Genomic DNA, 15275 nt, shown 5'->3' on the forward strand with positions numbered 1-15275 from the left:
AAAGGAGTAGAATCTGGCCACCAACTATAACAAAACCTCTAAAAGATTGGACTTCTGCCTTGTTCAGCACAGTGTATGCCCAGTGCCTAGAAGAGTGAGGGATGGAATACACAGGCATCAACAAGTATTTGTTAAATAGATTTAAAAAAAAACAAACAAACTTATACCATGATGAGTGACAAATTCAACCAATAGGACATATGAGGCCAAACTGAGAATGGGGGTATAGGAGAAGCTTAGTTCTAACTGAAGGAATCTTGGGCCTCCTGGCTCCTCACAAGCAAAGATGAATCCAATGATTCAAAAGATAAGGTCAGAATTTTACAAACACATTTTACAATTATCTATGAATCAAGTCAGTACTACTTGGTCATTAAATTTTATATTTTATTTAAAAAATTTTTTTTAAAGATTTTATTTATTTATTTATTTATTTGACAGACAGAGATAGCCAGCGAGAGAGGGAACACAAGCAGGAGGAGTAGGAGAGGAAGAAGCAGGCTCTCAGCAGAGAAGCCTGATGCAGGGCTCGATCCCAGAACTCTGGGATCATGCCCTGAGCCAAAGGCAGATGCTTAATGACTGCGCCACCCAGGCGCCCCTTAAAATTTTTAAAAAAGATTTTATTTGGGGGGCTACTGGGTGGCGCAGTCGTTAAGCGTCTGCCTTTGGCTCAGAGCATGATCCCAGAGTCCTGGGATGGAGCCCCACATGGGGCTCCCTGCTCGGCGGGGAGCCTGCTTCTCCCTCTCCCGCTCCCCCTGCTGGTGTTCCCTCTTTTGCTGTGTCTCTCTCTGTCCAATAAATAAATAAAGTGTTAAAAAAAAAAAAAGTTCTAAAAAAAATATTTTATTTGTTTATTTGAAAAGAGAGAGAGAGAGATAAAGAGAGATCATGAGTGGGGGGAAGGGCAGAGGGAGAGGGATAAGCAGACTGCCTGTTGGGGCTTGATCCCAGGACCACCTGAGCTGAAAGCAGACACTTAACCAACTGAGCCACCCAGGTACCCCTAAATTTTATATTTTAAAATTAAAGCAACATTCTTTTAAAATTAAGAACATTCTAATTCTGTGTGTACATCAAACCAAAGACAGATTAAAATATTTCCTCCTTACTGAGTGACCTGTAGCTGACTCAGTACCATTTCTTCCAAGAAAGAAAAAGAAAGAAACAAGAAAGGAAAGCTGTCTGGTAGCTCAAGGATTTAGAGTAAACAGCAAAAAGTGACAGAAAAATTGTAAAATACAAACCACAGAGTGCTTCCTTACTTTAATGCAAACTCACATATCCTGTGATGGGCTAGAAATTGATTTTCTGTCAAAGCCATTTAGATAATCACTTAGAGCTTCTGAAATGTCTTTAACTTTATCTCATTTTTTTCATTTTTTTGAGATACAATTCATATGCTGTAAAAGTCACCGTTTTAAAGTGTCCAATTCAGTGGTTTTCAGTATATTCACACGGTTGTACAACCATCACCACTGTCTAATTTGAGGACATGCTCATTGCCCCAAACAGAAACCCCATAGCTGCTGTGTCATTCCTCATCCTTCCTCCACCCATCCTTTAGCAACCATTAATCTACTTCCTGGTCTTTTATTTTTAATATGACCTAGTAATGCATTTTTATTCTTTCAGGAATGAAGTAAAAAGGGAATGCAGCATAGGCTGCCACTAGAACCTTTTCTTCTAGAAAACATAAACACACAGTACACCTGATTTTTGAGAGTTGATTACTTGCATCATATTTGATACTTGTCCCTTTCTGAGTGGTGACAATCAACTAAGAAAAATAACTGCAATTTGACACTAATTGCTGTCAGTTAGCAGGATGTAGTTCAGCTTCAATTTTCTTAAACATAAGATGTTCACTTATGAATCCATCCACCTACCCATCTCCCTCTCCTAGACACATACTAAGTAACTACTATAACCTGGAATCCTGCTAGGTGACAAAATGAAGGGTATAGAAAAAAAAAAAAGCCACTGCCTCAGCATTCAAGAAGCTCAACCACAGGAGCCTAAAGACGAAAAGAGTCAGACTGGGACGCAAATAAGAAAATATAGTGCGATAAATGTGACGCCAGATGCATACAGAAGATGTTATGGGAATACGAAAGAAGAACACAGCTCAGTGAATGTGGAGGAGGGATAGGTGGGGTGGTAGTGGTGAAGGTATACCAGGCTCAATCCCCAGGAATAAGAAGGAATTTTGTCAGGTGAACTGATGGAGACTGGGGTTCTAGGAGTACAAAGCTAAAAAGGACAGAAAGAGTAATGATAACTTCTAGGGACACCCATAGCCCAGAATGGCTGGGTTGAGGTATGAAAGATGGGGCTGGGGGACTGCAGGCAGGGATCAGATCACACTGAGTATCAGAGCTCACATTAAAGAATGTGTTTTATCTTACAGGAAACGGGAAGCTAACGAACTCAAAATGTCAACTTTGGTTACAGTGCAGAGAAGGGCTAGACTAGAGGAGGCTAGCAGACCAGTTAAAAGTCAAGAACTGGTGGATGGGAGAAGATGGGATGTATGTGAGAAAATTAGGATAATGACAAGTTTTGGGTGTGGAAGGTGAAGGAAAAAATCTTCCTTCATGCAAGCTCTTGAAAGTCTGTATAGCTCATTTTATCCACTTGCTCTTCCAGTCATCTTAACATTTTTAAATCAAAGCTGTTTAGTCAATTAGTTCTATAAAGGTAGGTAAAAAACAAAACAGTTGCCTGACAAGTCCCTTTCTGAAGTCTTACCAACTCCCCAGAGACAAATATTTTAAATTCCTTTAGTTTTTTCTTAGGGTAATTAATTCTACACTTTTAAAAGATTTTATTTGTTTGAGAGAGAGAGCAAAAGTGAGAGAGACAGAGTGAGCGAGCGCAGGGGTGGAGGGTCAAGGGAGAGGGTGAAGCAGATTCCAGATCATGACCTGAGCTGAAGGCAGACACTAAACCAACTGAGCCACCCAGGCACACCTAACTCTACACTTTCATTAAACTACTTGCTGTTTCCTGACTTGTTAGTTTTAGATATTCTATAATAGCTTTATACTATAGAAGGTAAGGAATGAACTTTTATATGCTTCTTCCTGATCCCAATATAGTTAAATCAGAATGTAAGATAGAATTTATACTATTGATGATGTAAAAGAGTATACATCCTGAGCCATACAGATTATTATTATTATATTTGTTTCTTTCTACTTTTAGTCTATCCCATATAGTTAACATAATTTATCTCATAGGCCTATTTTTCACTATACCCATTACTAAATAATCCCTAATCTCTTCCCTGGAAGAGTAGAGTTCAGTTCTAGAAAGGACTATCACAGAGTAGAAATGTGAAATCAGCAGCTGCAGTTTGGCTTTCTGGGGATAGGAGAAAAGACAGGAACCACAGCTTGTCACCAGGGCAGCATCAACTGTTCTTCAATTGAAGTCCTGGCAACAGTATGTTCCATCTGGAGGTATATTCTCTCCAGGTAACAGCTCAGGTGTGAGAAGACAAGACCCATAATGGGCACTTGAAGGAGGAGCCTTGGCTTAGAAGACTAAAGCCCCATGGGAGCCACCATCTCCAGTAACAACCTCTGGCCATAGCTTTCAGGGTCCCCACAAGGAACATACTCAGGTATGAGTTGCCACATCAGGGAAGCCCAAAGTATGGCACCCTTAGTGAGTAATTATAATTCATGTATAGTTCTTCCCAGTGCAAATAGAATTTACCAATTAGGGTCATTTTCATCATAAGCAATACTGCCTTGAAACTTAATTGGTATTTTACTCTTATCAGGTTACCAGAGAACTGAGTTACATAGTAAATAGAATTCAAATTCTCATGAAGAAAGGGAAAAGGTTTTTATTAACCTTTCACAAACAGGGCTATTAAAATAAGCTGCTATAAACGTTCTTTAGTGACACATAAACATTCCTGTTGAGTAAATAAATATCTGGAAGTGAAATGGTTGTATCATATATGATGCTTATGTTCAGCTTTAGAATATAAAGTCAAACAGCTTTGAAAGTGGTTGTACTAATTTACATTATCACCATCAATGCATGAAAGTTCTCTTATTCCACAGTCACACCAATACATGGTACTGATACCATCAGTCTTGAATTTTAGTGATTCTAATGGTGAATTATTGAGGTTTTAATTTCTATTTCCCTGATTACTAATGAGGTTGGGTACCTCTTCATTTGTTTAGAGGTCATTCAGATACTATCTTTAAAAAATGGATGTTCAAGTATCTTACCTATTTTTCTCCCCCTCCCCCCTTTTTTTAAAGTTCTATTTATTTAAGCAATCTCCATATCCAACGTGGGGCTCAAATTCACAACTTGGAGGTCAAAAGTCGTATGGTCGACTCTTGATTGGGTTCCCTTTTCTTCCTACTAACTCAGCCAGGCGCCCCTCCTTTTTCTTTTTTTAAAAAGACTTACATCAAATTTGTCCATACAATGGTTATGTTGTATCTTAAGGCATAATTTCTATTTTAAAATTTTCATTTTATTTAAATTAAAAAAACAAAACCCACTAAAAAAACAGTTCACTCATATCTCTCATCCTTTGCTTCCACGTCTTAAAACCACCGATCTGTTCTCTGTATCTATGAGTTTGCTTTATTTAATTTTTAAATTTCTTTAGATTCCACATATAAGAGTGATCAGACAGAATTTGTCTTTCTCTCTCTTTTTTAATCCAAACATTTTTTTTCTATCACTGCCTAGGGGTGGGGAAGGAGTCAGGGCCCTAGAGGGGCTGCAGGCCTTTCTAGCCCGCCCCTGAAGGAGGGTGGGGCTCCTACAAGAAGACAATGTCCAGACGCTGGTTGGCCTTAGGGAGGTGGTCTGGAAGGCAAGGCCCTGAGGGCTGGCATGGGGGCTGGCTTGGCTCCCAGAGGTCACAGAGTCCAGGCAGGTTTGGGGAGGCCAGTTCCCCTGCTCTGGCCCAGGCCAGGATGGACTCAGTCTTGGTCGCTGCTAAGGTGTGAGTTCCCCCAACCTGCCACCAAGATGGAAGGCAGCGCCAGGGTCTTCCTCCTCGGGGTGTGAGAAGACAACTGTGCAAGTCACTGGGTTTAAATTACAAATAATAAAAACAACAATACAAAATTTTGAAAGACAACCCTTGTCCCAAACACCCACAACAAGCCTGCTTAGAAAGCAGGAAAGAGGCAGGGGCAGGAAGCCTCACCAGGGACTCAGCAGGGCCCACTGGGCTTTCACTACGTATAGTGTTTAGCATAATGCCTTCAAGGTCCAACCACGTTGTCACAAATAGCAAGATTCTGTTCTTTTTTTATGGCTGAATAACAGTTGACTGTACATAAATATCACATTTTCTTTATCCATTCATCCACCAATGGACACTTAGGTTGTTTCCAGGTCTTGACTATTATAAATAATGCTGTAATGAACATGAAGGTACACATATCTTTTCAAATTAGTGTCTTCATTTTATTTGAATAAATACCCAGAAGCGGAATTGCTGAATCATATGGTAGCTCTATTTTTAATTTTTTGAGGAACCCTTAAACTGTTTTCCACAGTGACCGCACCAATTTACATTACAGCGCATGAGGGTTCCCTTTTCTCCACATCCTCACCGGCACTTATTATTTGTAGTCTTTTTGATTGTAGCCATTCTGACAGGTTCAAGGTGATATCTCAACATGGTTTTGATTTGCATTTCCCTGATGATCAAGGATGTTGAGCATCTTTCCATGTACTTGTTGGCTATCTGTATGTCTTCTTTAGAAACATGTTTATTCACATCTTCCACCCATTTTTTAATAGCATTGTTTCATTTTTCACTGAGTTGTATGAGTTCTTCACATATTTTAGATATTAGCTCCCTATCAGATATATGATTTGCAATCATTCCTCCCACCCAGTGGGTGTCTTTTCATTTTGTTGATTATTTCCTTTGCTGTGCAGAAGCTTTTTAGTTTGATGCAGTCCCGCTTGTTTATTTTTGCTTTGGGTGTCAAATCCAAACAATCATCATAAGACCTATGTCAAGGAGTTTAACGCCTATGTTTTCTTCCAAGAGTTTTATGGCTTCAGGTCTTAATGGTCAAGTCTCCAAACCATTTTGAGTTAATTTTTGTGGATGGTGCAATACAGTAGTCCAAGTTTCCCGCACCATTTAAGAGACAGTCCTTTCCCCATTGTACATTCTTGGCTCCTTTGTTGTAAAGTAACTGACCACTATGCATGGGTTTATTTCTGGGCTCTCTATTCTGTTCCACTGATCTTCATGTGTTTTTATGCCCATACCATATTGCTTTGGTAACTATAGCTTTGTAATACAGTTTAAAATCAGGAAGTGTGATGCCTTCAGCTTTGTTCTTCTTTCTCAAGACTGTTCTGGCTATTTGGGGGTCTTTATGGTTCCATACAAATTTTAGGATCACTTGTGCTACTTCTGTGAAAAGTGCCATGAGAATTTCGATAGGGATTGCACTGAATCTGCTTTGGGTAATATGGACATTTTAACAATATTAAGTCTTCCAATCCATAAGCATGGAGTATCTTTCCATTTATTTGTGTCTTCATTTTCTTTCATTAATGTGTTGTAGTTTCCACTATACAGGACTTTGAGTTCCTTGGTTAAATTTATCTTACCCATTTTTCTATTTCTTTGTCTTTTCTCTATTGCTTTGTATGAATTCTTAAAATATTTTGGACACATAGTTAGATATATGTATTAAAATGTTTTCTCCTCTATGGCTTGCCTTTTCACACTCTTAATATCATATTTAATAAAATAAAATTCAATGTATGTAATTTATCAATCTTTTGCTTTATGCTGTCTTTTGTCTCCCATTTATTCTTTGCTAATCTCATTGTCATGAAAGTATTCTTTTGTTGCCTTCTAGAAATTTTGTTTTAATTTTCACATTTATTTATTTTTTTAAAGATTTTATTTATTCATTCGACAGAGATAGAGACAGCCAGCGAAAGAGGGAACACAAGCAGGGGGAGTGGGAGAGGAAGAAGCAGGCTCATAGCAGAGGAGCCTGATGTGGGGCTCGATCCCATAACGCCGGGATCACGCCCTGAGCCGAAGGCAGACGCTTAACCGCTGTGCCACCCAGGCGCCCCTAATTTTCACATTTAGATCTATAAGCATCTAGAATGGATTTTCTGTGAATCGTGTACAGCAGGGATAACAATCTTTATTCAAGTGTCTCTCTCTCTAGATATATAGATTGATACATAGTAGATAGTTTCTGGACTCATTCTGTTCCACTTTTCTATTTGTTGACCCTTGTGCCTCTATCATGCGGCCTTAATTACTGCTACTTTACATTAAGTCTTCAACCAGGTGGTGAAATTTTTTCTGTGTAGCTCTTTTCAAGATTGTTTTGGCTACTACTGGCCTTCTGTGTTTCCAAATAAATTTTGGAATCAGCCTGCCATTTTGATAACAACAAATAAAAGATGGCACAGAATTTACAGACAGCTTCATGAGAGTTTTAACATTTTTATAATACTGAGTTTTCCAACTCATGAGCATAGTATATACATCCCTTCATTTATTTAAGTCTTCTAATTTCTCTGAAAAACATATTGTAGTTATCTGTGGAGCAGTCTTACACATTTTCTAAGTATTTGATTTTTTTTTTTAAGATTTTATTTATTTATTTGACAGAGAGAGAGACAGCCAGCAAGAGGGGGAACACAAGCAGGGGGAGTGGGAGAGGAAGAAACAGGCTCCCAGCGGAAGAGCCTGATGTGGGGCTCGATCCCGGAACACCGGGATCACACCCTGAGCCGAAGGCAGACGCTTAACAACTGCGCCACCCAGGCGCCCCAGTATTTGATGTTTTATATGCTAGATAGTGTCACTTTTAAAAACAACTATTTACTGGGGGGGGGGGGGCAGAGTGAGAGTCTTAAGCAGACTCCACATTGAACTCAGAGTCTGTTGCAGGGCTTGATCTCACTACACTGAGATCATGACCTGAACTGAAACCAAGAGTTGGACACTTGACCAACTGTACCACCCAGTCACCCTAAACAGTGTCACTTTTAAATTGACTTAAGAAATCTGCTTGTTACTACTATATAAAAACATAATTAAGCTTTGTGTATTGATCTTATACCTAAGGTCATTACTAAATTCACCTATTAATAGTCTATCTGTAAGTTCTTTTGGGTTTTCTACTTAATCATGTCATCTGTAAATAATGAGTTTTATTTTTTCCTTTCCAATTGTTTTTAAATAATCTCTACATCAACCTGGGGTTTAAACTTACAACCTCAAGATCAAGAGTCTCATGATCTACTGACTGAGCCAGCCAGGTGCCCTCCTTCCTAATTTTTACCCATTTTTCTTTTCTTACCCTACTACACTGGCTAGGATCTCTGTGACAATGACCCAACTAGTCTTATTGCCAATCTTGGGTAGAAAGCTGTTAATATTTCATCGTGTTTGTCTTTTTTTTTTTTTCAGTCTAGATGTAGCCCTTTACACTTTATTAGACATTAGGATCTAATACATATCTAGAATTCTTTCACTTCTTCATTGCTACTAATGTGTATCAGTCTCTCTGATTACAAAAGAAAATGTGTGCTATTCTTTTTTCCATTTGTATCCCATTGGGAAGTGGTATATTTTTTTATCATTTTATTTTCATTTTCTTTATGATAAGTGTACTCTTTAATTCCCATCTCATATTTCACCCATCTCCCCACCCACCTCCCCTCTTGTAACCATCAGTTTGTTCTCCACAGTTAAGAGTCTGTTTCTTAGTTTGTTTCTTCTATTTTCCTTTGCTCATTTGTTTTGTTCAATTTCACACGAGTGAGATCATACAGTATCTGTCTTTCTCTGACTTATTTTTGTTTAGCATTATATTCTCTAGATCCATCCATCCGAGATTTCACTCTTTTTCATGGCTGAGTAATATTCCACATATATATAAATATATAAAAACATTATATATATATATATCACCTCTATATAAATCACCTCTTCTTTTCCATTCATCTACGGATGGACACTTGGGCCCTTTTCATAGTCTGACTATTGTAAATAATGCTACTATAAACATCAGGATGCATGTATCCCTCTGAATTAATTTTTTAAAATTTTTTGGGTAAATACCTAGCAGTTTGCTTATTGGATAATAGGGTAGTTCTATTTTTAATTTTTTGAGGAAACTTCATACTGTTTTTCACAGTGGCTACTCCAGTGTGCAATTCCACCAACAGTGCACAAGGGTTCCTTTTTCTCCACATCCTTGCCAACACTTGTTATTTTTTGTGTTTTTCATTTTAGCCATTTGGTAGGGGTGAAGTGATATCTCAGTGTAGTTTTCATTTGCAATCCCCTGATGATGAATGATGTTGAGCATCTTTACATGTGTTTGTTGGCCATCTGGATGTCTTCTTTGGAGAAATGTCTGTTCATACCTTCTGCCCATTTTTAAATGGATTATTTATTTTTGGGGTATTGAACTTAGCACCTCTTTGTATATTTTGGATACTAACCCTTTATTGGATATGTCTTTTTAGCTTTGTTAATTGTTTCCTTTGCTGTGCAGAAACATTTTATTTTGATATAGTCCCAATGGTTTATTTTTGTTGCTATTCGTCTTTTTATAACCACATATGATCAGGTTACTTAAATAAATCCTCTTCTAAGATGGGGGTTAAATTAGAAATCTGAACCTTAACTGGTTAACTGATAGCATTAAGGAATTATGAGATTTTCAGATATAACAGTATTGTGGTTATTTTTTTAAAGCCTTTAACTTTTAGAGGTATTTAACAAAATATTAAAAAATGAAATGATGTCTGGGTTCTGCTTCAAAATAACACAAAAGGAGGGGAAATAAGTAGGGCTAGAGATGACACAAGATGTATCTGAACAAATAATTGAAGCTGTGTGGTGATTACATGAGGGTTGATTATACTATACTCCTGAGATAAAATTTATGTACTAAAAATTCACCCTTCTATAGTATAATTTAGTGTATTCTAGTATATTCAAATGTTGACAACCATCACCACTAATTCTAGAACATTTTCATCATCCCAACAAGAAACTCCATGGAGTTAGAGAACATAATGGTAAGCAAAATAAGTCAGAGAAAGACAAATACCATATGATCTCATTCATATGTGGAATTTAAGAAACCAAACAAGCAAAGAGAGGAAAAAGAAGAGAGAGAGAGAAAGAGAGAGAGACCAAGAAACAGACTCTTAACTATGGAGAACACACTGATGGTTACCAGAGGGGAGGTGGTAGGTGGATAGGTGAAACGGGATGGGGATTAAGGAGTACACTTGTCGTGATGAGCACTGGGTGGTGTATGGAATTGGTGAATATTGTATAAACTAATATAACTAATATTGTATAAACTAATATAACTAATATTGTATAAACTAATATAACTAATATTGTATAACTAATATAACGCTGTATGTTAAGTATACTGGAATTAAATAATAATGATAATAAATAAATTTAAAAAAATAGAAATGCCATACCTACTAGCAGTCACTTCCTATTCCCTACTTCCCCTAGCCGTTGGCAACCACTAATCTGTGATTTGCCTATTATAGACATTTCATATAAACAGAATCATAAAATATGTAACCTTTTGTGTCCAGTTCCCAAGTTTCATCCTTATTGTGACATATATCAATACTTTGTTCCTTTTCCTGACAAATATTATTCTATTATATGGCTATATCGTGTCTCATTTATTCATTAATCAGCTGATGGACGTTTGGGCTGTTTCCACTTGTTTGCTGCTATAATTATTGTTGCTATGAACACCTGTGTACACATTTTTGCATGAACATATGTTTTCAACTGTCTTGGGAGTCTCTAGGAGTGGAACTGATTGTTCAGATCATAACTTTTTCAACCTTTTGAAGAACTACCAGGCTATCTTCTGTAGTGGCTGCACCATTTTACATTCCCACCAGCAGTGCATGAGGATTCCAGTTTCCCCATATTTTCAACATCTGTTATTGTCTATCTTTTTTATTACAGTCATCCTAGTGGGTATAATAGAATAGCTTGTGATTTTGATTTGCATTTCCTTAAGACGAATGTTGTTGAGCATCTTTTCATGTGCTTATTAGCCATCTGTATATCTTCTTCGGAGAGATGTCTATTCAAATTCACTGCTCATTTTAAAGTTTGTTTATTGTTGAGTTCTAAGAGGCTTTTTAAAATTTGTTCTCATTACTAGACCCTTATCGGATGTATGATTTGCAAATATTTTCTCTCATTCTGTGGGTTGTCTTTCAACTTTCTTGATAGTGCTCTCTGAAGCACCAAAGTTTTTAATATTGATGAAGTTCACTTTATTTTTTCTTTGGTTACTTGTGCTTCAGGTATCATATCTTAAAAACCTTTGCCTAATCTAATCATTAAGATTTACACCTATAGTTTTGTCTGGGTGATTTACAGTTTAGCTCTTATATTTAGGTCTTTGATCCATTTTTATATACGTTATGAAACAGGGGTCCAAATTAATCTTTAGGTATGTGGATATCAAGTTGTCCCAGAACCAGCTGTTGAAAAGTCTATTGTTCGCCCCCCCACACACTGAATTATCTTGGTACTCTTGCTGAAAATCAGTTTTCCATAACTCAATGTGTTTCTTTCTGAATTCTCAATTCTATTCTACTGATCTATATGTCTATCCTTATGCAAGTACTACACAGTCTTAACTACTGTGGCTCTGTAGTAAACTGTGAAATCAGGAATTATGAATGCTCCAACTTTGTTCTTTTTTCAAGACTGTTTTGGCTATCCTGGATCCCTTGCATTTCCATATGAATTTTAGGGTCAGCATGTCAATTTCTGCAAGGCTGTCAACAGAAATTTTGATAGGAATTGCATCAAATCTAGATCAACTTGGGGAGTATTACCATCTTAACAATATTAAGTTTTCTAATCCATGAAACAGGATGTCTTTTCTTTTATTTAAGTCATCTTTAATTTTGTTCAAACATCTTTTCCATAGAGTTCGGTATACAAGTCTTATACTTCTTTTGTTAAACTTATTCCTAGGTATTTGATTCTTCTTGATGCTATTGTAAATAAAGTAGTTTTAATTTCATTTTCAGATCATTAATTGCTGGTCAGTAGGAATACAACTGATTTTTTAATCTATTAATCTTACATCCTGCAGCCTTCAGTCTAATTACTAATGTTAGAAAATTTCCCATAATAAAAACTTAAAAAACTAATATTGAATTTAGTCAAATAATTTTCAATGTACATACTGAGATGATGACATAACTTTTTCTCCTTTACTGTGATTAACTTTTCAAATGGTAAATTAACTTCACAATTCTGCAATAAATCCAATGCAGTCCTGATGTATTTCCCTTATATTTTAGTGGATTCAGTTTGCTACTAATTTGGTTAACATTTTTTCACCTATGGTTCACAAGTGACACTTGTTATATCCTTGTTAGGTGGTAGTAAGGTTATGTTAGCCTCATAATGTACAGAAAAATATTTCCATTTTTTTTATTCTTTAAAAGAATGATATTGGGGCACCCAGGTGGCTCAGTCGGTTAAGTGTCTATCTTCGGCTCAGGTCATGATCCTGGAGTCCTGGATGAAGCCCCACACTGGGCTCCCCACTCAGTCTGAAGCCTGCTTCTCCCTCTCCCTCTGCTGCTCCCTCTGCTTGTGTGCAAGCTGTCTCTAATAAATAAATAAATCTTTAAAAATAAAAAAATAAAATAAAATAAAATACTGGTGATGGGGCACCTGGGTGGCTCAGTGGTTGGGCATTTGACTTCGGCTTGGGGTCATGATCTCAGGGTTCTGGAATCCGGCATCATGCTCCCTACTGAGCAGGGATTCTGCTTGTCCCTCTCCCTCTCCCTCTGCCCCTCTCCCTGCACATGCTCTTACTCTCTCTCAAATAAATAAAATATTTTTAAAAATAAATAAAAGACTGGTGGTGTTTTTTCCCTTCCACCAAAAAATCCATCTGGTCCTTAAGTTTTCTTTATGGGATTTTTATTTACAGATTCATTTTTTAAAAATATTTTTTAAGGGGTGCCTGGGTGGCTCAGTCGGTTGAGTGGCTGCCTTCAGCTCAGGTTATGATTCTGGAGTCCTGGGATGGAGCCCTGTCAGCAGGGAGTCTGCTTTTCCCTCTGCCCTTTACCCTGCTAGTGCTCCTCACCCCACTTGTGCTCTCTGGCTCTTGCTCTCTCAAATAAATAAATAAAATCTTTAAAATATTGTATATATATACATATATTTTAAAAATTTTATTTAAGTAATCTCTCACCCCACATGGGGCTTGAACTTAACAACACCGAGATCAAGAATCACATGCTCCACTGACTGAGCCAGCCAGCCAGTAAGATTTTTATTTACAAACTCATTTTTTAAAACAAATACAGGTTACCCAGATTTTCTACTTCTTTGGTAAGTTTGTTTTTCTAGGAATTTGTCCATTGCGTAAACATTTTCAAATGTATTGGCCTAACAATTGTTCACAACTAATCTTATCTCTTGGTTAACAACACTAACTCATTCCACAACTCCCTACTAGGTGGAAAACCGTTTAATTTGTAAAATCTGTTCCACTAATTTTAATGGGAAAAATTATCATGCAACCCATCCCAACCCAAAAGTGTATTAGTTTGCTAGGGCTGCCCTAACAAAATATCACAGACTGGGTGTCTTAAACAAGAGATTTATTGTCTCACAATTCTGGAGTCTAGAAGTCTGAGATTAAGGTGTTGGAAGTACTGATTTCTTCCGAGACCTCTGTCCTTGGCTTGTGAAGACAGCCATCAGGTCTTTGTATCTTCACATGGTTTTCTCTCTGTCTCTGTGTCCTAGTCTTCTCTTTTTATAGGGACATCAGTTCTCCTGTTTTCTGGTATACTATTTGTTCCCATTTTCAGCAGTGTCAAATCCTTCCTATCCTCTAGCCTTTTAGGAGTTCTAGGGCACAGATTAGCTGCTTTATGGGATTTCCCTGTGCCAGAGCCACTCTATTGATGGATTTAGAGTTTTTTTCCTTACTTTTTTCTTTATAAGTAATGCCACAATATCCTCTTACAGACCTATGTGAGTCCATTTTTTTAAGTGTAACTGTACATAAATTCTTAGAAGTAAAAATGCTAGGCCAAAGCATATACACATTTTAAGTTGACTGCTTTACAAAGTTTTTCCTATTTATATTCTTATTCATAGGCTAGACCAGAGTTTAGCAACTTTATCTGCAAAAGGCCAGAAAGTATAATCTTTTACACTTCTAGGGACCTACACAGTCACTGCTGAAACTACTCAACCTTTCTACTATAGCATGGAAAGCAACCAAAGACAGTATGGAACTGAATGGGTGTGGGTGCATTCCAATAAAACTTGATGCATAAAAACAGGCAGTAGTCTGGATTTGGCCAGTGGGTAGCAGTGTGCTGATCAGTGGGCTAGAGAATGCTTAAATCCCTATAGTCCCATCTATACTGTGTATTTATCAAATTTTTTATATTTGCTAATCAGATGGATGAAAACGCACTCATCTGTCTTTTAATTTTCACACTTCTATTTAAAAGAGAATCAAGAGAAAACAAATTTTGATTGTTTTTTTTTTTTTTAAAGATTTTTTATTTATTTATTCGACAGAGATAGAGACAGCCAGCGAGAGAGGGAACACAAGCAGGGGGAGTGGGAGAGGAAGAAGCAGGCTCATAGAGGAGGAGCCTGACGTGGGGCTCGAACCCGGAACGCCGGGATCACGCCCTGAGCCGAAGGCAGACGCTTTAACCGCTGTGCCACCCAGGCGCCCCCAAATTTTGATTGTTTATTGGACATTTTTCTTTACCTGTGAATAGTCTATTTATACCTTTTGCCTATATTTATTTTTTTAAAGATTTTATTTATTTATTTGACAGAGAGAGAGAGAGAGAGAGAGAGAGAGAGAAAGCGAGAATAAGCAGGGGGAGCAGCAAACAGACAGAGAGGGAGAGGGAGAAGCAGGCTTCCCGCAGAGCAGGGAGCCCAACGTGGGGCTCAATCCCAGGATCCCAGGATCCCAGGATCATAACCTGAGCCGAAGGCAGACACTTAACAGACTGAGCCACCCAGGAGACCCTGTTGCCTATGTTTATTAACAGCACTTTCTATTAAAGAATATAGTCCTTTGGGGCACCTGGGTGGCTCAGTCGATTAAGTGTCTGATTCTTGGTTTCAGCTTAGGTCAGGATCTCAGGTCACCCCTATATAAATGATATTCAATGTACTCATTATAGCTATCTCTAGA

At 37.6% G+C, this 15275-nt stretch overlaps 1 protein-coding gene across 1 annotated transcript in view; it reads right to left on the minus strand.

Annotated features, from left to right (window-relative positions):
- The window catches only part of GLG1 (golgi glycoprotein 1), a 146787-nt gene that overhangs the window by 48330 nt on the left and 83182 nt on the right, over window positions 1–15275 (minus strand). The window lies entirely within an intron of this gene.

Source organism: Ursus americanus, chromosome 21 (assembly GCF_024610735.1).
Source record: "Ursus americanus isolate L20-20 chromosome 21, mUrsAme1.1.p, whole genome shotgun sequence".
Taxonomy (NCBI): Eukaryota; Metazoa; Chordata; class Mammalia; order Carnivora; family Ursidae; genus Ursus; species Ursus americanus.